General features: G+C 39.9%; 1 long non-coding RNA gene across 1 annotated transcript in view; it reads left to right on the forward strand.

The window, feature by feature from the left end:
• The window catches only part of LOC109368841, a 55,902-nt gene extending 33,175 nt beyond the window's left edge, over nt 1-22,727 (forward strand). Inside the window, exons 2-3 of the long non-coding RNA XR_004160535.1 lie at nt 17,744-17,910; nt 22,617-22,727. This is a non-coding gene — a long non-coding RNA (uncharacterized LOC109368841). The remainder of the gene's footprint in view (nt 1-17,743; nt 17,911-22,616) is intronic.
• The last annotated feature ends 3,543 nt before the right edge of the window (nt 22,728-26,270 follow it).

The raw sequence follows: 26,270 nt of genomic DNA on the forward strand, positions 1-26,270 counted from the left end.
TAGAGATCATTCCTACATCTATTGTTTGGATTGTGCCTATTTACCCTTCCTGCATGCTTACATGTCTTTTTGGAAATACAAAATCTGATACGGACTGTTCTGAAACCAGATCTTAAGGCTTTGGGCTGCCTGAACATGCCAAACAGATAGCCCTTGTGATCATCCTTCTCCCATCCTCCTGTATTTTCCATCTGAGTTTCTGGAGATGCCTCATTTTCCAAATGCCCAACCTAGGAACAGAAGGCATGATCAAGGCAAAGATAAAGGGCATGATTGTCTTTTGGTATTCTTGGTGCCTGGAAAATGCATTCTGTCCATTTGAAGAAACTTCAATGTGCTCAAGAAACCAGAACCTGTCCTGCAGTGAAAGCACATCAGGGTGGTTAAGAAGTAACCATAGCAAGAAAGAAATACATCTGAATCTTGCTTCTGTCTCACTTCATCCCAGTAATGATGAAGGGCATTCTTTTTTTTTTCTGTTTGTCTTGACTGCTTCCCTTTCCCTTTCTCTTCTTTCTGTACCATTTAGAATGTATGGATCATTGCCACATGTACTGTGCTGTTGTACCCAAAATCTCAAGTGCTGAGAAAACTGTCTTGCTGTAGTTTTCTTGTCATCCTTTTCCCTTTGTACATCTGCTGGTAAAGCAGCCTGGCAATAGATGAAACTTTAAATACATTAGACATGCATTTGCATTTGAAGGAGAAAATAAAATATGCATGATTTGTCCTAATTCAGACTCAGAGACTGGTTCCAGATTGCCCTCCTGCAATTGAAATTTGACTTTTTAAAACTGGCTCAATCACTTCAGTTTTATTCAGGTTTAAATCGAGGGGTTCCCAGGGCAGTTCAGAGAAAGCTGTTTCATTTGATAGACGTGATCTCCAGATTTCATGATTTCTTTTTGGTCTTCAGACGCGGATCCTGCAGACTACTGAGCATAATTAATCCTTCTAGCTTTGGAGTTTACTTGAGCTTAGCCTGGTTGGGATTGGTCCCAAGATATTCTGTGTGTGTATGTGTGGACCCAGCCCTTGTCTTATCTTATTTTCAGTGGCTTCTCTTTTAGAAGTCTTTTCAATCTATTATCAAAGTTATCTGCTCTATTCCCTTGAGCTTCTTAGCACGTTACAGGTTGCTGCTTTTAACTTGGCCAGTACAATGTTGGCAAGTGACACTTGAAGTGACACCTTCTGTGACTGCCCTTACATTTTACGTATTATTGCAGTGCATATGTTCTGTTCAGAGCTGGAAAATGCAGTGGAGTAGGATCACTGATCTGCTGTCTCACTGTTGAGGCTAAATGTTACATAACTGGCATGCAAAGCACAAACTTCATGTTAAAAGGAGATTTCTGCAGACTGCATCCCTGGCTTGTTCAGTGCAATGCTGAGCGTTTATGCATGTGTGGGAAACAACATAGCTTCACATGTAAAGAGCAAGTATGGGGCCTAGAGATCTCTGAAAGAGGCAGTAGTGGGTTTTTAGCCAGAGGAGTCCAGTAACAGAGGGAAATTAAACAAATGAATGACTGATCTGCTAATATCAGGTGCTATAAGATTAGAAAAAGAATGCAAAAAGATCTTCCAGGAAAAAAAAAAAATTGGACCAGAGGAAAAGAGTATGTACACCTAAATGCTCAGTTGTTCCAACTACATCTTCAAATAAGTGAGAGGGAAGTTGAGATGTGGACAAAATGGGGCCTGGTGAGGTATGAAAAAAGCTTGTTTAATAAATCTGGAAAGATTCTGAGCAAGTTATTTTGTGTCCATATACAGTCCTTTCTCCAGCTGCTAAAACGGAGAAAAAAATAGAAAGGCTTTCAACAGATACTCATTTTCAATCAAAAGGGAAGTATCCACTGTGCTGCGTCTGTTTTCCTTGGCCACTTCCACTTAATTAATGCCCTTAGAATAGCAGCTCTGCTATTGAGCCAAAGCAAATTCTGCACTACTTTGTTTAGTTGTGTGTGCCCTGCAGACAAAGAACAAAAGAGCTAATGCATGATTTATGTATCAAACCAGCACAGTAACATTAACTAGCTAAGCTGCACATCGTGCCTGTTGAATAGAGACTGCTTCTCCACAGGCTAAAGTGCTTCTTGCCTTGACCCACCTTCTTTACTGAGGTTATTCTAGCTGTTCCTCCCACCTGCCTTTGAAGGTGAAAGCATTCTCTGTGCTGCTGCTGCGATGCTTGAGCAGGGGGAGGAAATCTCTTTATGTTGAGCTGCTGTGCAACGACTAGGATGCAACAATATTAATCATGGGTGTCACCAAGCTCAACATACCTGCTGAGCTGAGGGATGACAGGAGGTAACAAGGTCTCTCTAGGCAGGCTTATTGCTGTTCATTCCCTGGTGATACGAACATGTCAATTTTGTGGTTAGTATGTTCCTTCAGAATTTTGTATTGGATTTCTGGATCTTCCTTCTGGGTTCTGCTGAGGCCTCAGCATGAACTAACTGAGCAGGAATAGGAAGGGGGGAGGAGGACATGTAAAGAGGCTAAATAAGAGCTGTAAGCCCAAGAGGAGCGAGGCAATTTGATTTGGAAATCAGATCATTTTCTTTTTCTTGGCTGTTGCATTTTGGTGCTCTCAACCATGGTCAAGGGCCATACTTTATGGATAACTTCTATTCATATTCATTAATGATGTCTTGTAAAATCTACCTATTTTCTGCCTGTCTGTTGGCTGACACAATGGCTGGGCTTCCCTGTAAAGAAATTCAAGGGACTTCTGTAAACAGAGATAACCACTTGATCTGTGTGCTTCTTCTAAAAGCCCCATTACATTAAAGGGAATGCTATTTTCTGTGGATCCTTATGCTTAATTTTATTTCTCTTGCCAATTCAATATGTGAGGCTTAGGGAAAGTGTACATATAACCCAGCAGGTGGTTGTCACCTCTATTGCCGAGATACAGCAGCAAGATAAAGGTCAGGAATGATCTTCTCTATTGATTTAATGTAACTTCTGTTTTGTAGAGAGCGTAGTTAAATCAGATATACAGCATTTCCTGGCTCTGTGGTTCTAGAACCCTTTAACATGGGTGAGAATGTACAGGAATATCAATTCTACCTGACAAGATGCTGCTGCTTCTGAACCTGTGCTGTTGTGCCAAGTTCTAAAGTCTGAAGACTGTTCTTTAGTATTTCTAGTACCATGCTGGCTCAGTTGGAAATCCTTGTGTTGGGGGCTGGTCCATCTGTAAATGCACACATTGGAGGAGAAAGGAATAGCTACTGAATGGCTTTCCCTTCTTGTAGTATGAGGACATTCTCTGCTCTGCTGACTCACTGCCCAGGGTTAGGTAGTAGAATTGTTCCTAGCCGAGCTGAAGTGGAGCAACACAGTATAGAGGTTCTTGATCGTGATCTTTCTTCTATCCATCATTTCTTGGATATTCTGTTTTGAATCTCCTCAGATTTGATTTCTCAAATGCCCTTATGAAATCTGGACCTGAAAAAAAAAAAAATCAAAACCAAGGAGCTGTGGTGCTTGGAACTGTCACAGTGCTTTTCACAATTTTAAGTGTGTCTATTAAACCACCACCAACAAAAAAGCTATATTGAAAATCAATTTTCTCCTTGCAGGTCTTAAGCAATTTTGTAAGATATAATAAGATGAGCAATCTGATTCTGGTAGTGAAAAGAACAGATGCCAGGCTATAATTTCCCTTACCAGAAAATGCTGTGGAGTCACTTTATGTCACAGAGAAAAAAATGTATTATTAATAGGGAGTTAAAACTTCAAGTCTGGGAGCAGATACTGCATCTGGTTTGTGACATACAGAAGATGGTAGGGGCATATTCTGTCCAGCCAAGAGAGATGACAAGGTCTTGGAGCAGAAGAGGTTGCCTTTACCAAGGTAAGGGAAATCCCTCCCATACCACTAAGGAGATTTTTGACTGTGGGAACCTTTGCTTGTACTTCTTGCTGGGCCAGACTCCATGGAATATCACAGAGCAAAGTCAGCATTGTCCATCTGCACAGACCTGGTAGCTCTGGGGTCCTGATCTGGGCCATCTGAAAACGTCACAGCTGAGCAAAGATACAAAGACTTGAGCGAAATACAAAGAAAACATCCTTGAAGAGTGCTGAAGTTTGCTGATGTGAATGTATTTCTTCTGTTATCTCTAGCTAAAGTCCTGGATCTCTCAACAGCTCCTCCTTGTTGAGGTCAGACATCAGCCAGCTTCTGGAACAGCACAATGTTCCTTGTTCTCTTTCGCTGTGGATATAGAATCATATATTTCTTTTAAAGCGAATGCTGGCTGGTGGGATCACGGGTAAATTCACGCATGAATTTACTGCATTTTATAGCCCCTGGCAAGCAAGCCCTAGCTCTTCTGAACAGCCTTTGACTTGTTCCCTGCTCTGTCCAGCTTTCTCTTCTCTTTATTAGAGTTAATTGTGTTAAATATTGGGTCTAATATCTAATCTCCTTTTTTCTGGAGGTTGTAGCAGGGATAATACTGCACTCACAGTATCATCAGATTTGTTCTTCTCCATTAACTAATGGGCTTATACTTTCCTTTGCTCTCCTCTTATTTTTAATGTATTTATAGATCTATCTTTGTTGCCTCTACATCCTTGTTAGTTGTAATTCATCTTATGACTTTCTGATTTATCCCTATATGCTTGTGCTAGTCCTCTGTATTTTTAGCTGCCTCTCTTGTTCTCACTTCATATATAGTTTTGGACTGCTCAGCCTTTAGAGCGCTCCTAATATTAACCATATAGTTTTGAAGCTATGTTCAGTATCTTTCCACTGCACTAGGATAGACTGTTACTGTGCTTTTGGTACATTTCCTCTCAGTGGATTTCTTGTGTTCCTCTTAACTATAGATTCCCTACCCAGGTGGCCACATCTCATGGTTCTGCATGTGTTGAAATCTTGAAGTCCATTGTCCTCCTTCTCCTGGTTGCCTTGCTCTTCTTCCATTTTCTCATGATCAGCTCTACCTTTCTGTTCGTTCTTCTCGGAATCATACCTAAAATGACTCTCTACTTTCTACACTTCTACTGACCTTTTAAAGCAAAGACTTGTCACTGTCACAAATAACACAGTCCCTGTTGTGGTGCTCAGGGATGTGATTTAGCGGAGGGTTGTTAGTTAGGGTAGTATGGTTAGGTTGTGGTTGGACTCAATCAGCTTTAAGGTCTTTTCCAACCTGAGTGATTCTGTGATTCTATGATTATTTTGAGCTTCTCCAAGACAGGTGATATTTCTATTTACCCAAAAACACTTACTCAGTTGTTTCTGTTTGAATCATCCTTTACTATTATGAATAAATATAAAAACCTGTAAACTATTGCTGACCTATTACAGCTTTGCTTTGAACACTCTTCCCCTTACATTCTTAACATGTTGTGTCAAAGAATCCATTTACCATGCAGTTTGAAGCCTGTTCCTACTTACTTTTTCTACAGTTACCTGGTCAGAAAACTCTGGGAGCCTGGAGACTCCAACAAGTCTCATTTGTTTCTTCCCTTATTAGCTATTAGCTAAGTATTCATATCAACAGGACATGAGTGATCATGTAACATCTGGAATTTTTGCTGCCAGAAAAGAAACATCTGCAGCTTCTGTGTTAATAACAGTAAGTGGTTACCCTGGACCACTGATAAAAAGTGGCACATGTACACCTTATTAATGTGTTGAGAGATCAGGTGCTTAAATGTGATCCCATATTCTCCTATTGACCTGTGTATAGGACTGAATGATGATACTGTAATGCCTTTTCTAGTGATTCAGATAACTTTAAAGAATAATTCTAATTACAGGAAGGGATTCACAGTCCTGTTCAGACTCGGGTCTGAAAGTTTTATACTCCTGTTTTCTTTCTGGTTTTCCTCCAGAGTTGCTCCAATTTGTAAGGTGCTTACAAGAAAGTGAGGGAAGAATGTTTTTTCCACTCTACTCCAAATAACAGAATTTACTGATCTTCCCTGTTAGAAAGTCAATAATAAAATTCTAGGTATTTAAACATTCTGCATATTTCATAATCACAAAGCGAAGCCATAAACACATCATTGCAGTACTTTTTATTGTAGTGTTTTCTTAATAGCTCAACATTTAATTTGGTGTTTTGCTCATTTCAGACAATTAAAACAAGAAACCTTTTCCATAGGTCCTGTGCTACTGTCTCTTATTGTCTAATTGTAAGTCATAATGTACCCAGAGTAGCGTGGTTATTTGTTTTGGCTTTTGTTTCACTTGGAAAAAAACCAAGCACATATGCACAGAGAAGCTTGAAATTAAGAACTCTGATAGGTTCAAAAGTCAAAGTAACTAGAAAGTCGTCACATTACCTATTTATTTTTGAGACCATTACTTTTAATAGCTACCATTGTGATTTTCCTGGAATTCTTATGTGGTAAGTCTAAACTCATGACCTTTGATGCTGTTGCAGTGTTGCTGACTTAGGAAGGTCTCTAAAAGGTTGTTTGCCTTGAGTAAGAAAGAAGCACATATAAAAAGTTTAGTGAATCTTTCGCCACTTGTGCAGGTTGATGCACCCAGCAGATCCTGCAGGCTGCATGGGCATTGGTTTGGCTGCCAGGTAGACCATGACTGGAAGGTTCAAGTTTCCTCTCTGCTCTAGATTTAATCCATAACCAAAATCAGAACAGATGTTCAGAGGTGTTTGGTAGCATAATGTTTGGTAGCATAACTCTGAGGAGGGATTAGAGATAAAACTGTTTGATTTAGATACCGCAGTTTCTGAAGTCTCCACTTGTGTAAGAAATATGCAAATACCTCTCTCTAGTGTTCTGAGGCTGGAAATTTTAAAGGTTCTTTAGTAATAAGTAACTGGGACAGAGCTCATCTACAAAAATAAGCTCAGGGGAAGCATGTGGTATCAACCAATGGAATAAATTAACCATATAAACTCACTTGAATGACCTCATTCAGAAATGAAGTGACCTTAGATTAGAGGAACGAGTGGTAGGGCTTGAAAAATTTCCAGAACAACAATGTTGATTTGGGAATTTAAAGCACCTTAATTTGTGTGATGCTTCGATGCCTTTTGCTGATTTGTTTCATCTTTTCTGTATGTTCCCATGATGATACAGGCAGCAGTTGAGTCTTATTACTCAATTATCTGAGCATAATCCTAAGGCTTAGGTTTCCTTTGCAAACACTGGCAACAAATTCAAAACCTGTTCTCCACAGCTGTAACTGAGGACTTGTCAGTATTTCCTCAGTCTGGAAATATTTCTGACTGAAGTCTCATTCTCCAACTGTTCTATTCAACCACTTCTGTCAAATTAAGAAGAATCTTTTGTATCTTGCCAAATCTCTATGTCTCACTCACACTGGTGCATTTTGAGTTTTGTGCCATTTGTGGTGATGCTGGATACTCAGGTTGAGAACTAGACCAAGTTGCAGAGATATTGAACTTTAATGTCTTGTATAGGTATGGGCTGTTCCCAGGGATAAATTAATAGTGAATTGGTTTTTCTATCACCTTTTGAACACCTCATAATTCTTAATGTAAACTTGTAAATAAAAGCTGTTTTTGCTTATGTTCTGAGCAAACTGAAGTCAGCATTTTGCTCTGGACGAGCTAATTTGTTGCCTTAATGGAGAGCTACTAGGGAGCCCTGGATCATCCCATGTAGCATAAGCCTGCCTTCTGCGTGCAACAAGATAACAACCAGCCATCCAGTGATCTTTAACCTCTGGAGCTGTCAGCTTAAGGGAGAAAACAAAAAGCTGCCTTGCTAGAGCACAGGGATCAGATGAGGCCTGTATAATTACTAGCCATTAAATGAAGTACATTCCTATGTCTTCAAATGCCGAGGCACATGTATAATTAGCTGATAAACTGCAAATGAATAATTTTCCAGCAGTGAAAGACTGAAGAGTGAAAGGATGCACTTCACCTTCTTGCAGTAACATTGCTATGTAAATTGTTTATTCTGTGATGACTATCTGTATTGGGAGACAGCATTTCACTGCTTGCTCTGGGTTTGGTTGCATTATGAACTGCAGTGAGATTCATGTAGCTTGGAGACTAATGCTAGTTTACTCCAGCTGCTTCGTAGGGGCTGTTTCTGCACAGATGATCTGAGGGAGCTGGAATGGGAACTTATGCCAGTCTCTGTGGCTGTCACTCTGCTCAGGGAGCTCATGTTGGTAGCCTGGGGGTATGTGCAGGACTAGAGTTTGGGTCCACATTTTGTGATATAAGAATGTTTCTATGGATGCTTGCAGTTGTTCAAAAGTGCCAAAACTTAGATGTCTGCATAAGCCTCTCTTAATTTCCTTGTTACTCTAAAAATAGTTTCCCTCTAAATTAGTCAGCATTTCTAGAATTGGCAAAAGTAGGAATCAAACAGACACAAGGAACCAAACCCAGACTTGCTTCCAATTCACAGTTTAGGAATTTGCAAATAAAGGAATGCCAGTAGAAACAGATTGACTGTCTTCAGTGCTTCCAAACCTCAACAAATCTAGTGGTGTAAACCTGGGCCTAATAATCTGTAGCATGTTCCTTCTTTTTTGCAAGAAGTTGGCTGTATAATGGGATTACTTATTTGCTTGCAGTGTATTACTCAGCCTTTAGATATCTCTTGATGCTGAAAACAGTTTGGAAAGGATGGTCCATGGTTAACAAGAAAAAGAGCATAAGTTTTACTGAAGCCTCCTTCCGTTTTGGGAAAATATCTAATTCCACATATCATGGCAGCTAACAAGGGTGGGAAGAGATGATTCTATTTTCCAAATCAGTTCACACATTTCTTCCTAAAGCAGCTTTTTAAAATTTTATTTTTGATGCTTACAATTAAGTTTGAATGTAACATTTCAAGTCTACTATATACGTATTTTTGAAATTTGAATACACAAATTGATTCATGGTCATAGAACAGGAAATGTGTGTTTTAACATTAGATTACTTTATGCTTCAGAAGAAATAGAATTGATGTGTGTTGGCAGTGACTTTACAATTTGCCTCTTTAATAAGTATGTACATAAAAATGATTTCATATGCTTTTTGCAGATGGAAATGCTAACTAGAACCAGTGAAAAACCAACCATTAAAATGCAACCTGAAAAGTACTGAATTTCTTTAAAAGTTCGAGTTTTGAAAATGCCAACAGTTTTGACAAGCAATTGTTCTAAAATGTGATGATTTTCATTTTTAGTTACTCTGATTAGTAGTAAAAAAAAATATATATATATATATTTCCACCAAGAATTCATTATTTTTATTTCTATGAAATCTTTGAGGGCAGGCCTGAGGCAGATGCAGAAAAGATTTCAGCATTGATTTCCACACATTCCTCCACTAGTAGGTTATAAAGTATTTCAGGTTCCATGCAGATCCATCTCTGGACACAAACTAAAGTTTTCTGCCTTGTTAAGTTGTGTCTTAATGAAAAGAGAAGTTTGTTTTGATGAATTGATTACTTCTTGATGAAATATGGTTTGATGCACAAATTCCTGTCCTATCTAGTTCTGACACAACTTAGCTGAAGATTTGATCAGTGAACTCAGTGAGGAGCTAGCTTTAAAATGTGGGAAAGAAAGGAAAATTAAATTAATTTTCTTCTCGATAGGATGACTGGAATGCTTCAGTATGCAAAACACAATGATATTGTTTGTAGTTGCTCCTTGTCCTCAGGTTGCCAGCTCTTAAATTCTCGAGGCTTACAGAGATATTGCATCACTGTCTCGTTAGAGACTCATTCTTAAAATTGTTAGTCTGAAATCTTCCTGTTTCTTGTTTTTGTTATCAAACGAAATAAAAGCAAGGAGATCTGAGTGATAGATTTATGGGAACAGACAGGAGTTATCAGGAGAAGGTTTTACTGTGAAACCTTTTTGTAACTCTTTAAACTGTGTCCAATTAGGACACAGAATACTCGATCTTCTTCAGAAGAAGTGAAATTAACTTTACCTCCATGCTTGTATACAGTATAGGAGAAGCCATTTGTTTCCCAGAGTGTAAGAATAGAAATGAATCTGTAGTACACTGAGAAAATTCACAAATTAAAGATTGTTTTCTGGGAAGGTACAAAATGATGTCCACTTTTCTGTAGCACTGCAATGATCAGCAGTCTGCTACTGTCTTGTATTTAGGATATTATATAAATTAAGCATTTATTTAGTGTCTGATGTCCCTGTTTATCTGGGGAGGTTAGAGATAATGCAAGGGAAGTTTCTCAATGAACCTCATTGAAGAAATAAGAAGAAATGTTAGTCATGATAAGAATGACTTACTTTTACACTTTTCATACAAATCTTCCAGTGTTGGTCAAATTCCTGAAATTTTATGCACCACTGAAACTGTTCTATAAAAACAAAAAGGTGGAACGAGAGACTCTAAAGGTAATGATCTGAATGCACAGAATTCTGACTTGGGTGTGAGGAAAGCTCTTATTTCAAGACACTAGTCTTCACTGCAAGCATGAAATGTTGGAGATCTCAACGGAGAATCTTTGATCAGACTTTTCAGTTCCAAGAGCTTTGTAAAAACATATTTTTAGAAATGCTTGGGGTGGCGTTTTTAACACATTTGAGACAAATCAAGATCTAATAGTTATGACTTAAATCAAAACGGTCATTCCTGAGAATATAGAAATAGAGTCTTCTGCTGGCTGTATATTCTATGATTCTTTACTTCTTATTTCACACTGTTTTCTTGGGGAGATAGGAAGATTGAATTGTTTGCATCTTCTCGGTGACTTCTGCTTACTCAAGTTATACTAAGGTTAATATTAAGAACTAGAACTTCTTCCACTGGTATCTTAATCAGTCAAGAGCTATAGAAGATGTGATAAAAATCACTCAACTTAGATTGTTGAAATTATGTCTAAATTTTAATTTGATTTATGAAGTCTTGAATTTTAGACTGATCTAAGGAGATATCGAATACTAACTCTTAATTATACAAGCAGACATGAAAGTTCATAGATATCATAAAGATTTACTGGAGTAATCATCATAGTTCTCATGGCAACTTAATCTTTTTTTTGCAGCTTTGATTATATTGGGAAAACTGCTGTTGATTCATTTCCTGAATCTCTTCACAGATAAAAGCTTAGCACAGTTCTGAAACATATATATGTATGGAGCAGATTTCATGCTTGGTCTCCATAAATGTTCAGCAAGCATCAATGAATGTCAGTGGGTGCCATTTTTTCTGCATGGAGGTATTCAATTACACACTTCTGCTTCATACTCACTTCCATATCCATATCCATTCTGTCAGACTGCCCCTCTGCTGACATCTATTGCACAGCAACAAAATGTAATTGGAATATTTGTGGGAAGATTCAACCTCTGCTGCCATACCACCAGCATCTGCCTCTGGCACCATAGGCCAGCATGATATGAGACATTACTTTTGGGAGTAGCCCTTGTATTTTGTTTCTTATCTGTGTAGCTGTAGGGCCGGTCAAGCAAGCCTTCTCTGGGCTCAACCCCTAGTTGCTATAATTAATTTTCATAAAACTGCTTTCCTCTCAAAACTACTTTTCCCTGCAATCTCAGCTCGGTGATATCAGAACTGGCAATCAGCAAAAGATCATGGGTGAGGATGAAAGTTCTTGGAAGTTTGAAATGATTTTTTTTGTCAGTCCCCACCAGGCTCTCTTAAAGTAAATAAATAAATAGGAAAATTAGGCCACGTGAGGAAAGCAGGCTGAGAGCTTCAAGATATTAGATTAATCTAACCCCGTGCTTTGCTTAGGGAATATGAATGTCTGCAAATGACTCTTCAGGGAACTGAGGAGCAAGTTACCATTCACATAATGCATCATACATGCAATCTGCTGCTTGCTAACACAGCATTTCACAGGCATGGCCCGTTATTGCCTGATCTCCAGAGAGACACAAACAGGACAGGAATGTGCTGTATCAAGAGCTGCTGCTCTGGGAAAGAAATGTCTCAGTGGCTTCAAAAGTCTGTGCTTCTGTGGAGCTTCTTACAGTGTTTTCAAAGTGAGTTGTCTTAGGCTATTTCATGGGTATTCATCAACCCAGACAAAGGTTCTGGAGAGAGATTTCTGCATGAATTGCTTCATCTGTAAGTCATTTGGCCAAGAAAGACATGTTAGAGTAATCTTGGAAGGCTTTTTTGGAGACAAAGGCATTTTAAAATCTCCAAGAAAATACAGAAATTTGTAAATGAAAAATAAAGGCTTCAATTGGACTCTGTACAGTGAATAACAAGCTTCTGTTATGGCAACAGTGCATCGTGCACTGAGGCTGTCTCCAGAGCTTAGTGGGAACCTATCCAGTGCCTGAATCTTTTCTGAGAGACGGTGGGGGCTCAGTTTGTGTCCATGGGCTTTTGACTGCTATTAATGGTCAGACAGCAGGGAGTTAAGAGCAGAGTGGTGCAGAGGGTGCAGGGGAAAAGATCTTTCACCCTGTGGTTCTGAGGCTGCCTTAATTAAAGCGTAAAGGGCAGAGTAATGCACATCGAAAACAACTGTTTGTGTGCGTCAAAAACATTTCATTTCCTTTGTGGCTTTCTCTGTTTATTGATTTACTCAATTAGTGGTGCATGGCATGTTTTTCTTTTAATAAAACTGTGTGTTTCTTCTGACATTTAAAGGACTCAACAATGCGTGTGAAACAGAAGTGCTGTTTAAGACAGTGTTTGGTATACAGATCCTGGGTACTTACAGGTTTGCCAAAGCATCCCACCCTTCCTGCTTTTGCAAAGCATGGTGGTGACAGAAACATACTTCAGTAATTGAAGAGATACTTCTGATGTACACAGTTGCAAGGAAAGAATGACTGATATATGAAAATATTTTTTCTTGAAGTGTTGAAGTCCGGCTATCAGATGAAATTTAAAAAAAAAAAAAAGTGAAAAAACCTCTATCTTTTTTTTTATTTAATAAAAGGTGCAATGATCTCTCTTTCTCTAATGGCCAGTTTATTTTTGTAACCTTCAGAGCCCTTATTTCTTTGCTTCTGGTAGTGGAAAGATGTGCTCCTGCACTGTGTCTGTATGGAACAAGGCTGGTATCTGACCTTAACATTTTAAGGAGGATAATTCAATGGTTATTCACTGTTTCCCATTCTGCCAGCTGTGAGCTGGAGAAGCTGCTCAGAGTACAAGAGCTGAGGCCTTAACCACTCAGTGACTTACCCATGCTGGTGCCATGTTGATTTGCTCTGTGCCTCCTTTTGCCTCTTGTAAATTTGGGCTGAAATTGGCCAGACTTTGAGCATGCTTCCAGAGGAACTTTCTAATCTCTTCAGTTTGATTTGCATTGCCTACAACTTGACGTTTTAAAGGATTAATATGGCTTTAAGTTGGAATTAGCAGAACATGTAAAGGATCTGTAACAAATATTAGTTACTTTCTTTTCTTTGATTCCTGTGTTTCCTCGCTCTATAGGTTACTGAATCGAAGCTCCTGTTGGGGGAGAGATGAAGCCTGGATGTTTCTGCTGAAATAGTAGGCTTCCATTCAAACTAAAGCAGAATCTTGCATGGCTTTTAGCACTGCAAAAGGTTTTGATACTGCTGGCTGGAGGAGACCGAGTGGATATGTCAGCTTGGCATGATTTGATAGGGCTGGCTTTGTGCAGTTAAGTCTACAGTACTCACAAAGCAGTTTATGTATCAAGCTTGATGTGCCAAATTTCAGTAGAATTTAAATATCTCTTCGTGGGTATCTTCAAAAATCTCAGCTTTGATGACCTGCTGATTAGCCTCCATTTATTGTACTCAATTCTACTTTCTCATTTGTTCCGGTTTTATTTTGTGAAATAAAACCAGAGTGATGCTCATCGGAAATGAAATAATATCTCTGGTAATAAATTGATCAATAATTAAAAAAAAAATACACTTTAAAGGAAAAAAAATCAATTTTTAAGTTAGTATGCCTTTGTCAAATTTGACACAAAAGTTGTTTGAGTCATGTAGGGCTCATAAGATATTTATTTCAGTTTGGTCTATGCAAAGTGTGAGTTCCTGATTTATTTTTTTTCCACCCAACTGAGGCCTTATAACTACTTAGGTTAGGTGAAAAAAATGCCCAGGCAGCCAAGGACCTTTCTAATGTATCTGTGTTTATCTGCAGCGGCTGTACATAAACCCTCCTTTTAGCCCCTATTTGCCCTTTTTAAATCTTCCTTCAGCCCTTTCTCAGAGCTTTGGCTCTGTGTCCCACTTTGTGGCTTTTGTATTTCCCTCTCCCTATCATCATTGTGGTTGCATATGATTTCTGTGCATGTGCATATGTACTCGCTTGCACGGCCCCTCATGCATGGAAACACAGTTTCTGAGGCAGTACTTCCATGTCTTTCACTCACTAAACAAAGGGATGTTCCACAATTCTCTAATACTACGCAAGTGAAAGAAAGCTACCAAACCAGTTGCCTCTGGAAAGTGTTGTGGGTGCCTGTAGATCAGAATGAGGTAGCAGCGAACCAAAGGATCCTCAGTATAACCTTGGGCTTTTGCGTGTAGAAAATAAAGTTGTTCTTAAGACTTTATTTAGGTATCGTATCCAGAATGTTATTTTTTCCCTGCTCAGAATACACTGTCTCAGCCACTTTTGTGGTGCCTCTGCTCTTTGTCAGGATGCACTGAATAATGCATGGTTCACAGCGGAATGCAGGACGGAGTCCTGTTGTCATATGAGCTGAGAAGGAGCCCTGAGATTAAATTAGACGGAGCCATTGCCAACTGCTTGATTGATTTCTGACAGCTTGCTCAGGGAAGGAATAAATATATTGAGATAAATTAAACTCTTCATCCCTACCTCCCTACCTCTCTTTCTGTTCTGTGAAAGGGTGATTCTGTTATGGTTGCTGGAAGACAACATGGTGAAATGAAGTTGTTCAGTTTATGAGGTAGATACTTGCCCTGGATGTCCACATGATTTTAGCAGAGCTGCTTGGCTGAGTTTCCCTTGTTCTGCACATCCCACCTCACAGGGAGGGTCCTGTGATGAATTTGAATGCTAGCAACCACAGCTTTGAAGCAGAGAGGCTGGGATCCTCTGCCTGCCTGCTGCTAGCAGGATTTTGGCTTTGTGTGGCCTCCAGCATCCTACAGGGACTGAGTCCTAAACTGCAGTAACTGCTTGGGTGCCACTGGGTCTGTCTGCTTTCTTGCATGAAGACCCAGCTTGCTCTGTCCTCTGAGGAGGTTTCTGGCCTGATGAATGTTCGGAACCTGTCCAGTTCACATGGTAGACCACAGACTGCTTCACGAGAGCAGGTCACGTCCTAAGAAAAAAATTGTCCCTTCTTTAAATGACAGACCTGATAAACACAGTGACTGTAGTGCTCTTGGGAAGCTTCACTCAGTCTTCTGCTAAAGGCAACTATTTGTTCACTCTGCAGCATAATTGCCCTATTTCAAGGCTAGAGCTACCTTCCCTTGGGACAGGTTTCACCTTTGCTCAGCTGAGCATGTGTAGGAACAATCCATGGGAGCATATGGAAAGCAATTTAAAACAGCAAATTCCCTGCTGCTTTTGGAAGCTATTACATCAGGTAGTTCCAGTGTGAAGGGAAGGTACAACACGAGCATTTCCCACTTTTTGGATAAGCATTCTGTTGTGAGCTGACATGGTTATTTTTCCTTCAATGTTAAATGTTTCCAGGACAAATTTTTCAGCAGGGATTGCCTTTTTTTCCTTAATGACAGTGATGAAAATCATGTGAGAGAAAGGGGAATGTTGATGAATGTGCTGTGTATTTGTTGTGCAATATTTCCTTTAGCTCAACAGATCTATGATGAAAAAAAAAGAAGTGGTGTGGGTACAGAGAACTAATATTTTTCCCACTTGTTTGACACCGATTGAGGGGAAGGTTACATTTGGCTGTATGAGTGACAGAAATAGGCCATGAAACTGACTGAATTTAATAAATGATAAAGGGTACTAGTCATGTTTCTGCATGTCTCCTCCCCAGCAAAGGGGTTTTAGTTCAGCCAATAAAGAATCCCTTTTGCTTTTGACTGCAGTGGGCTTTGCTGGTGCTTGGCCTGCAGAATCTGACAAGTTATGCTATAGAAATGAATGTTTTGTTTTGGGACTGCTGTGAAAATAGTCCTTATATGTTGCTGTGGTGAAACTCTTTCCATCACTTTCTAATGGTTAAAATTTTCTTTTATCTGAAGGCTTCAGTATCCTTCAGTTAGAGGCTGTTTGTGCAGCTGGGGCTCTGCTTGCACTTAGTCCTTCATAGCAAGTAAAATAGACCTGGGTAAAACGCCCTTCAGTTAAAGAATGAGCTGGCTTCCTAGGCCTCTTTTTTGCTGTTTACTGCATGTGCAGCAAAGGCACAGAATTTTATGCATAGCCTAGTGAGTTTAATTGGTTTGGCTCTCTGGATATATCAAAACACGTAATCAGCACAAACAAACTCTTTCTGTTCTCTGAGATTCATATCTGTTTCTATCACACCTAGAAGAAATATCCCAAATAGTTTGAAAAGTAGTTCATGGAGGACGAGATTTGGACTGGTTAATACGGTGCCTCTATGATCAATGGGTAGGCAGTGTTCTGTAAGTGAGTACATGCTGTGCTACTCCTGGGAAGGCTATGGAAATCATCTCCTGCATTTTTAAAATCAGTTTTTTGCAGAATTCCCAGGTGATCTAACAGATATTAAACCTGTAGAATTACGTGTAGATAAAATGTCATAAATTCCTTCCAACTTTGATTGAAGAGAAATGATCTTTGTTGGATTTCAATTTTAAATTTAATATTTTTTTATCTGATAGCATTTGTTACAGCTGTCTCTCTGCTCCTAAATTGGGAAGATATTTTCTTTCAATTATTTTTAGTGAAACTTTAAGCTTCTATTTGGAACCGATTCATAAACAATTTATTTTAGTTAAATGATTATTAAAATGTTATCCTCCTCTCCAGTGGGTGACTAGGACCTTTTCCAGAGCTGCGTGTAGCCAGCTGTAACACTACTCATGTTCATAATATGCTTATGCTGTCTGTGGCACAGCTACAGGTTAAAGCCAACAGCAAAGATACCAGCTAAAATCTCATTTCTGTTCCTTGTTCTATTGTTGGACTCCTGTCTATGCTATAATTTTCATCACAGAGATAATCATATTCATTAACCCTTTATAAAGTGTTTGAAAAGCATTAGTTAAAAACTAAGGATGATTATAATGCAATTATATATGAAACATTAGCAAATAATGTGCGATCTTAATGAATTTTATATTTCTCATAGTCATTTCTCTCTCTGTACTCAAGCTACTTTCAATCATTAACATACTCAAGTTGTCAACATCTTGTAACACAGAGGGATTATTCTGGAAAACTCCTAACTACCCACCAGTAGAAAGAGGTGTAATACTTAAGCTTCTCATTCATTCATTTTTCTTTTTTTTTCATTCAGTAGTGTCTCATCCATTCATTGTTCTTTCTACTTTAGACAGTAGTGATGCCAGAAAAGGTGGCATGTATGACTGCAGTATTCCACTGCAGCAAGGAGGTGAACTTAGTGTCTCAAGTCCTTGACGGGTGGGCTAATAACTAGGAATTTGCACGCTTGTTTTGTCAACAACAAGTTTTGATTCCTGCTGTCCATTTTATAGGTAGTAAAAACAGATTGACAGGAAGGAAGTTATTGCCCCCTAATACTTGATATGTCAATGACAGAGCTGTCATCAGCTGACTGCCATAGAGAGCTTTTGATGTGAGACGTTGCTTTCTGGTTTAAAAGTGTACAATTAAAGCTGTTCTGAGCTCAGTGCACCTTTGTCTTTTGTCTCCATTTTGTTCAGGCATCCAGTGTAACTGTTGTGCAAGTTGTTAGCCTGACTGTGCTGCAGCTGCTCTGTTTGGGGGATGATGTGTTCACAGAACAACACATAAATTCACGCCAGTGAAAGTCCTGGGAAGCAGAAGTGGAGTGATACCTGCCCACCTATTTTCTGGACTCACAGATCAGGTACATGAGAATCTCAAGTGTTATTTTGTATGTGCTCATCCCTGTGTGAAATCCCTGTCTGAACTTGCACCTTAGTAATCACTCTTATGGAAAGTGTTTTAACTTCAAGAAGATGTACCAGGAGCAGCATAAGGAATAAAGGCTGCCTTCCTTTGTTGCTGTGACTCTCCTATTTCCATTGTTTTCCATCCAGGTGACTGAGACTAGGGAGAGGAAGGGCTAAATTTTCCATGGTCTACTGGAGAGCCCTTCCTGGGAGGAGATACTAATCTGGGGCTCTCTCCAGTGTGCTACTACATGTGTTGAAACTATTTTGAGAGAGTTTATACCTCTGAAGCCTTCACTGGTTTGTGAAACTAGTTAGAAAGTGGCTGGTTAATTCAAAGCGAGAGTGTGGGTGGCAGTGATGGATGGCCAGATTCTGTGCACATACCTGCATGGAGAGCACAGCTCAATACTCTTCATTCCCTTGGGGATTTCCAAACTGTAAAGAGCATGCCAGAGATTGTATAGGTGGGTGAGTTAGTACCGTTAACCCATTAACCTCTACTGTATGGAGTAAGACATACTTGTAGAGATTATTTTCTTTCCTAGCTATATTGGTGTTGGACTCTGCATTTAGAATAGAGGTATTGAGGTTTACAGTAGCTGCTTTTCCTTGGATTGCTGCAATGCACTTGCTACAGAGATAATACAATAAATTAAACCGAATCCCTGAGAGGCACTGCTTGCTGAAATGACATGATAGTCAACCATGGCTGTTGTCCGAGGAGATCTAGGTGAAAGCAAGTTTGCTTATATGCTTTTACTGGTTTACTTTGAATTAAGCACTACAATTCAGTTCATTTTGCTAAAAGCAGAGCATGTTGCAGCATGGCTATAACTTGAGATAATAAACAGGCTAGCTCTCAATGCTGATTAACTGGGAGACCCTCTGCTTTGCCAAAGTAGAATTTAACTGCACTGTTCTGGTTTCCTTGCTCCTGAGGGTCCTCATTAGACTTACTCTTCTAGCCTTGGACTGACGGAGGAGACAGAGATGAGTCTGCTTTTGTGAGCAGTATTGCTGGAAATGGTGGGAAGTGAGAAGTTATTGGAAGTATGTTATAGATGTGATTGAATCTTCCCTTAAACTATAGCTTATGGTCAAAGCGGTGAGTCTGAAACCTCTCAGATATTGACTCTGTTATCTTTTATGCCTGTATTGCTGCTCTTTCTCTTGGTGAGAATTCCATTAATCTAGCTAAGCTACTGCACAGATGACAGGAGAGCTGGTTTGGATGGTATATATAGACTACTCTTGTTGTTCAATGGATGCATTGAAAAAGAGGTCCAATCTGTCGCAGCGACTGGCCTTGCTAATTTTTTAAGAAGTGCTTGTACTTTGGCAGATGTCATTATAAGAACTCTATTTATCATCTTATTAATCTGTTTTAGTTACTTTGCAGCCGACACTCAGGATGGGCCAGGCTGTGCACATCATCAACTTACGGGTTGTAAAAAGAATAACAAGAAAAATAAAACAAACAGGAAAAAAGTTCACAATATTCCATGGGATTATTTTCAAGTGGAAAGAGACTTCTCACATGTCTTGCTCTCTGAGAATTGTTTCTTCAGACACACTTTTCGCAGAGGGCTTTTCCATTCCTTACTTGCTTGACTGGAAAATGAGCTAAGCTTGTATTTAACTAGTAGCTATTTGTTTTTTAATCTTTCTCTTCCCATCTATGTTACTTTAATGAGGACTAGATCTCTCTTATTTCAGACATTGTTTGGACAAGGCCTGGCTTAGCAGTTCTGCTGCTTGGTTGTCCCATACTGTTTGAAGAGCATGCAACTTAGCCCATTCTCTAGAGTATATTTTTCCTTCTCAAACTACCTGCCAGTTCTTTACTTATAGGTTAAGTCTTTGAGGAAGCTCTTTATACTTATTTTTGTAGTGATTCATTAAGGAAAAGGAAAAGATTCAAAGGAAAAGAAATGGATGCAAAATCCACACAGAAAATAGCTTAATGTCTGTCAGCTGACTCCTTCCTTTCAGGAACATCTCCAAGGATCTCATACAGATATGGTCTGCACCTCTGAACTGCACAGATTTTGTGTGAGAGTATACTGGAAATTCTGTAAACTTGGAAATGAATTTTGTAATTAAATGTTTCTGGTGTAACCAGAATCTCAAAAGTGATCACATAAATTCAATACAGATTTTGTCTGTGTCCATATCCTTTGAAGAGGCCACTGTTTTCAAAGTTTCAGAGTCCCAGCTGGGGCGTTATTTGACTGTATGAAACTCTTCAAAGCAAATAGGAATGGAAACGTTACATCTTGGCTTAAAAAATTCATTGAAAATGGGTTTCTATCTGTAAAATATTTAAACATTTGCCTGCAGTCACAGGAATACAAGCAAAATTGCGGTACTGCATGAAAATCTTATGAACTAGAGTGGAAATGGAGGTCCATATGCCACTGCAATTCAGTAGATGACTCATTCACATACCTGTAAATTATTCTTCAGAAGAACAATTACTTATTGACAAACACTATATTTTGTGACAATTCCAAAACTGTTGCACAGGAAAGAAATACGTATCTACATATACACATACACAATGTTACCACATGTAATATTATAAAGTAGATTCTCTAATCTGCTAAAAATGGTCCAAAACAAGACCTGCTTCCGCTAATCCTGTCTTCATTTTCCCATCCTCCTCTGTTTTTCTCTTCACCCTTCCATCTATCCTTACTCCTTGGACTGGGACAATAATCCTGTGTGCATTTGAGATGTATAAAATTTATAGCTTATGTGATACCAGTAAATGAAGATGTTTTGTGCTCAGGAAATTATTCCCTAAGTACCACCTTCCTGAAGTCCTTTTCAGTAGTTTCTTCTTGGCCTGACTGATTTCATCCAGTTTCTTTTTTGCTTGTATCCTGGACATGAACACAAGAGAGCACCAGAGAGTCTTTCCTTTTCTTATTTATTTTTTTAAGAAAAAGGATCACTGAGGGGATTTGTTTGAGGATGGAGTAAAGCAAATTCCAGTCAGAAAGCACTATCCAAATGCAAAGAATGGCTGAGAAAGACAGCCTGGTCTTAAAATCCCAGTAACCTGGGCCAGATTATGTTCTGTCCTGAAGTTCTGCTTTGAGACCCTTGAGCAGCTCTGCTCTCAATCCTGAAGCAGCTGGCTGATTGATGGAAATGCACCTTCACAATTTTCTATTACTGTACCTTTTGTATTTTAAAGCAAGGAAAGCCAGTTGTGGGATATCACCATTTTCTGTCATGTTTGTAGGCATCCTGCAGCTATCTGCATAAAGTGCTGGACTGAGGAGCTGTATGCTAAAGGAAGCTGCAGATTTGACCTGGAACCCATAGCTGATATACTCAGCATCCACCTATCTGTTCACCCTATTTCTGCCGACCCCAATGACTATGCTCCACTTTGAGATGACTCTTTACAATGGCTATGTTACATTCATAGAATCATTAAGGTTGGAAAAGATCTCTAAGATCCAGTCCAACTGTTGATCTACCACCAATCTACCACTGCCCACTAAGCCATGCCCCTCAGTGCCACATCTAAACATTTCTTGAACACCTCTAAGGGTGGTGACTCCTCCACCTCTCCGGGCAGCTTGTTCCTGTGTTTGACTACAGATAAGAAATTTTTCCTAATATCCAACCTGAACCCTCTCAGCACTACTTCAGGCCATTCCCTCTTGTCCTATTTCAGTTATCTTGCCCATAAGGGAAGGGACCTCTGCAACAGCTCTAGAGTTCATCTCCTGCCTTTGTAGACCTGGTCTGGCTTGTCCCAGCCTAGTTTGATTTGGCTGGTTGTGCTTGTTGTGCTTGACCCAGGCCCCAACTTCTGAGGTGAAGTAGCCCACTGTTGTGCTTTCAGTGAAGGCCTTGTTGTCCAAGCCAGTCTTTGGTCACCCAGGTGACCAAAGTCTTGGTCTTGGGTCTTTTGGTCTTGAGGACACTCTGAGACCTTACACAGTTTAGCAGTGGTCCAGGGTGTGCTAATGGTGTCCTGTGAATGTTATCTTGGTCCTAAATGTGCACTTGTGGTCCCAAGGGAAGGCAGAACAGGGTTCAGCCTTTGCCAAAAAGGTGAGTGTTCATGTTTGCCACTGAGTGCTGTCTGGTGTGGAGCAGTGCAGGGCAAGGAGCAGAGCAAAGCCTGTGGTATTAACATATTTATGTTCTACAGCCCAAAGAAGCGAAACTGCAATGTGCCAAAGCTACTTATCTGTTGCTTATGACTATTGCACTACTGTGTAATCAGCCAGAAAACTATCTTAGGCAGCCCTATTTTGCTTCTCTTGATGTCACGAACAAAAATTCTGTTTACAGCAGTGAAACAGAAATGGGGAGGAGCAGTTGCTGAAAATACTTCATTTTAAAATTAGCTTGATGAGGGAAGGAGGGTGCAGAGGAGTACTATGGAATAAACGTACCAGATTTGGTTCGACACAAAACAAGCAGAAAATTAATAAGCCTTTTTAAAGAGAGTTGCCTACAGGACTGTAAACCCTGAAGACCAATTCCCTTGGTCTGTGAGTGACATGAGTTAGAATTTTGAAATGTAATGAATCTCGGCCTCCTAGCAGGTACTGCTGGGTATCTGGTGACTCTTCTGTAATGTTTTTCCATACAAATGTGCCACAGATCTCAGTGCCTTCTCTCAACACAGGTAGGGGCCCTGTCTGTGAAGAGGCCAGTGAGTTCCACTAGGTATTGTGGCAGCACACTTCAGCTGCTTCATCCATGGAATGAAGGCTCTGGGATGGAGACAGCATTGTCGGGTGAGTATGCTCATGTCTTCTCTCTGTCTTCAAGTAGATAGGTCACTCTGGAATGGCTCACTTTCTTCAGAGTCATAGGAGAACAGTGGGGCTGCTGTTAGACCAGCTCTTGTTACATGTAGAGGTAAGCATCCAAACTACGTGAGGAATGCTATGCTCATCCTTGCAAAGCTCCAAGAGAGCCTCACATTCTCAGGAGCTGCAGTGCTCTGATAATGTTTCAGCTGGTAGGAAAGTGAAAGAAGAGCTCCTAGTGAACAGTGCTAGACCTGTAGCCCTGAGCTTAAGTCTCTTTTTGCAATCATCCATATCTTTAAAATACTTCTTTGGTCTTGGTTCAATTGCAGTTGATTCTCCCAAGAGAGGGGGTGTAGTGAGGCCGTTATTTACTTTTGATATGAAAGCTTTACAGTTGTCTATCCTCAGCCAGGCGGCAGCATCAGGATGTCTGTAACAGTGCAGCTGCATCAAAGCAATAAAACTGCCACTGCTCTAAGTGTCCCTCAGTCATGCTCATGGGCTTAAGCTAGGTCCTCTGGTTTCTTCAGGATGATAGAAGGGTGGGAATCTACCCTGTCTCTCCCCTGCTATGCATTTTTGGTGCAATCTGCAGGCTTGCTGCTGTGGCTGCTGCATAACACCTGCAGGTGGGCAGCTCTCCAGAACTGCAACCCTCCCTTCAGAGGAAGCTGGCTGCTGGAACGCTTGCTCCCTTGGTGCTTTACCACCATGCTCTGGTTTCAGCAGTGCCAAGCACACTGATACACACAGAATTAAGTGACTGCTTTTAGTCAGACTACAGCAGCTCACACAGTGTAATGTGTTCACAATTACACTGTGGCCTGTTGCAAGCTTGAAAGAGGCATTAGCTTTGCTGCACATCTTTTTACTGCTCTAGCAATGCTCTTGCCTGCTCCTGAGAGCAAGGGGCAGTCCAGCTGTATTTATTTTTTTCACCATCTGTATTGACTCACAGTTACTTCTCAGTGCTTTTTAATATAAGTAAAATATAACTCCTGGTCCTGGGAATACGTGTCTGATTTTTCAGGTTTCATCTTTCTTTTTGATCCTTTTCCAGTTGCTTTGGCCAAAGGTGAGGAAGTGGTATGTGAATGATGGAGCAGCTCTCTTTTGTAACTAGACTACACATAAAGAATCCACTGGTAAGCTAGGATTCCTGCTTTTGTGCAGCCAAGACAATTACTGCAGGGAGAATGAACTTCAGTGTACTTTTCACAGGCAAATTCAGTGCATTGTATACATGTATATATTTCTCCTCTGGAGAGTGAACTGGACAAAGATTACACAAGGGATGTAAGCTTGTGAAGTCAGACCCATTGCAGATATTTAGTACAGCCTCTGCAGTAAGAATTGTTCAACACAAGTTGCAAGACAGTGATGATAAAAGGCTGCCGTACGGGGCTTACTTTAACAGAATTTAAAATTGATTCTCAGCTGATATGTGGCAAAGCATAGAAGAAGAGAATAAACTGATTTTTAATTTTGTCTGATAAGGATCTTAAGGTCATCATAACATAGTCAGTTGCCCTATAATTATGTGGTAAATGCTAGCAAAACAGAGACCATCTCCTGTCCTTAGTTCTTAGCAACTCTCTGTTGTTGTTTGTAGTTACTCTTTTTCTTTTTAGACAATTAGATTTGGATTGATAAAAGATGCAGTAACCTGCTGGACTTCTTGGTGGGGGGTGGATTTCCTGGTGCAGGCTAAAGAGAAAATGAAAGATTTTTCAGAATATTTCGGGAAATACTATTTCTGGTATATTATTATGATGTCTAGATCTATTATCCTTCTAATCCAGAGAAGAAAGGTGCAAATAGTGTCCATGTTCCACCTTTGTTTATTTGACTAAGCAGGTACCGTACTGTCTGGACAATACTTTGCATATAAGCACCTTTTCAAACCTAGGAAATACAACCATCAGAATTCTGAGCACAATAAAGAAATGATTAGAGGATTTGGAAATGGATATGCATCTGCTGTCCTACAGAGGCCAACGTTCACATGTGAATCACATGTCCTTGACATTGACAATGGAGGAACTAGATAATATTTTCTGGGTTTTGGTGGAATATGTGGCTTCATATTTTTCCTCCTACTATAGATGATCTCATAACCAAGAGGTAGAGCATTGAATTTTGAGGAAAGTCTTTAACCAAGTGGCAAGTTTTTGGGCAGCTGACAAGTATTTTTCAGAGATGTGTGAAATGATATCATTGTGTTCTGCTATTATCTCCTCCCGTGCAGCACAACCCAGGCACACTCTCAGCTATAGATGCAGTGTGGGCGCATGCATTAAATTTTGTTGTGACTTAGCTCTCAAGTGAATTTCCTGCAGTGCCCTGCAGGTCTCAAAAACACAGACTGCTATTGCTGGAGTAGGAAATATAATTCTGCTTCTCAAGACAAGATTCATCAGCTTCTGTCTTCTCCTCTCAGCAAACGAACATATCAGCAATCTCATTAAAAGTCTTCTGAGAAGTATGGGTAAGGGGCCATGTTTGTACCACTTTGTTCTGCTGGTGAGTGGATGGAATGTGAACGCAGAGCACATCTGAATGGGGGAGGTGGCAGTGTATCTTAATACTAGGAGGATCTAAGTGCCACGCACTTGAGCTGGGAGTACTTGTTCTTGAGTACATAAAATCAGGCTGCTTTGGCTACACATGTCTTGAAATCACTCTTGCAGGTCTAGATTTAGTAGCGCATAGGTTTAATGCTCCATCACTAAACTTTTCTGCCTATTGATTAATGAGATAATTGAAAGGGAAGTGATCTAATGAGTAGAAACACATGGCAGGTTTTCCCTATTCCAGCTGCACTGGAGCATGATGTGGGGGCAGCAGTGCTGTAGGTGAGTTGTAGTAATAGATGTTCTGGACCAGGACTTGTACCATGGGTTTAGGTTCCTTCCTACGCAATAGCACAGAGGGTTTCATAGCAAAATCTTGCATGCATCATACGTGTAAGTAGGGTGCATGGATAACCTGCTGTCACCTGTTTGGAAGAGCTTTGTTTCTACTTCTATGAAGTTCAGTACAGACCAAACATTCTGATTCTCCCATGGTCTTGCACGGCTCTTTAGGCAGTAATAATGATCTTGGTTTCTGTACAGTCATCTGCTTTGTAAAACATTCTCTAATATGAGAGTGAGGACATTCTGAAACAGAAACCTGTTTGGGAGTAGTAAGCAGTCTGGGAAACAGGCTCTGAAGTACCAGTCTATTGCTTTAAACAGTTAAGCAACTTAGTGGAATTTCCCATTCTTCCCTCATACAGGAGACATTTGGGGATAATTTTCTTGTCCAGTTTCTAGGAGAGTTCCTCCTCTAGAGCTGGAAGAGATAAAATCAGTGGGAGAAAGGGGAACATTTTATGCCAGTATCAATATCAAAGATGTAAGGCTAGACTGTAATATCACTAGAGTCCATGAAGAAGAGACAAATGCTTCAAGAATTCAGTGTCTACTGTAGATATTAACAGAATGTCAACTCAAATGGTCTGACTCATTCTTTTCTTTTTT

This window comes from Meleagris gallopavo, chromosome 8 (assembly GCF_000146605.3).
Source record: "Meleagris gallopavo isolate NT-WF06-2002-E0010 breed Aviagen turkey brand Nicholas breeding stock chromosome 8, Turkey_5.1, whole genome shotgun sequence".
Taxonomy (NCBI): domain Eukaryota; kingdom Metazoa; phylum Chordata; class Aves; order Galliformes; family Phasianidae; genus Meleagris; species Meleagris gallopavo.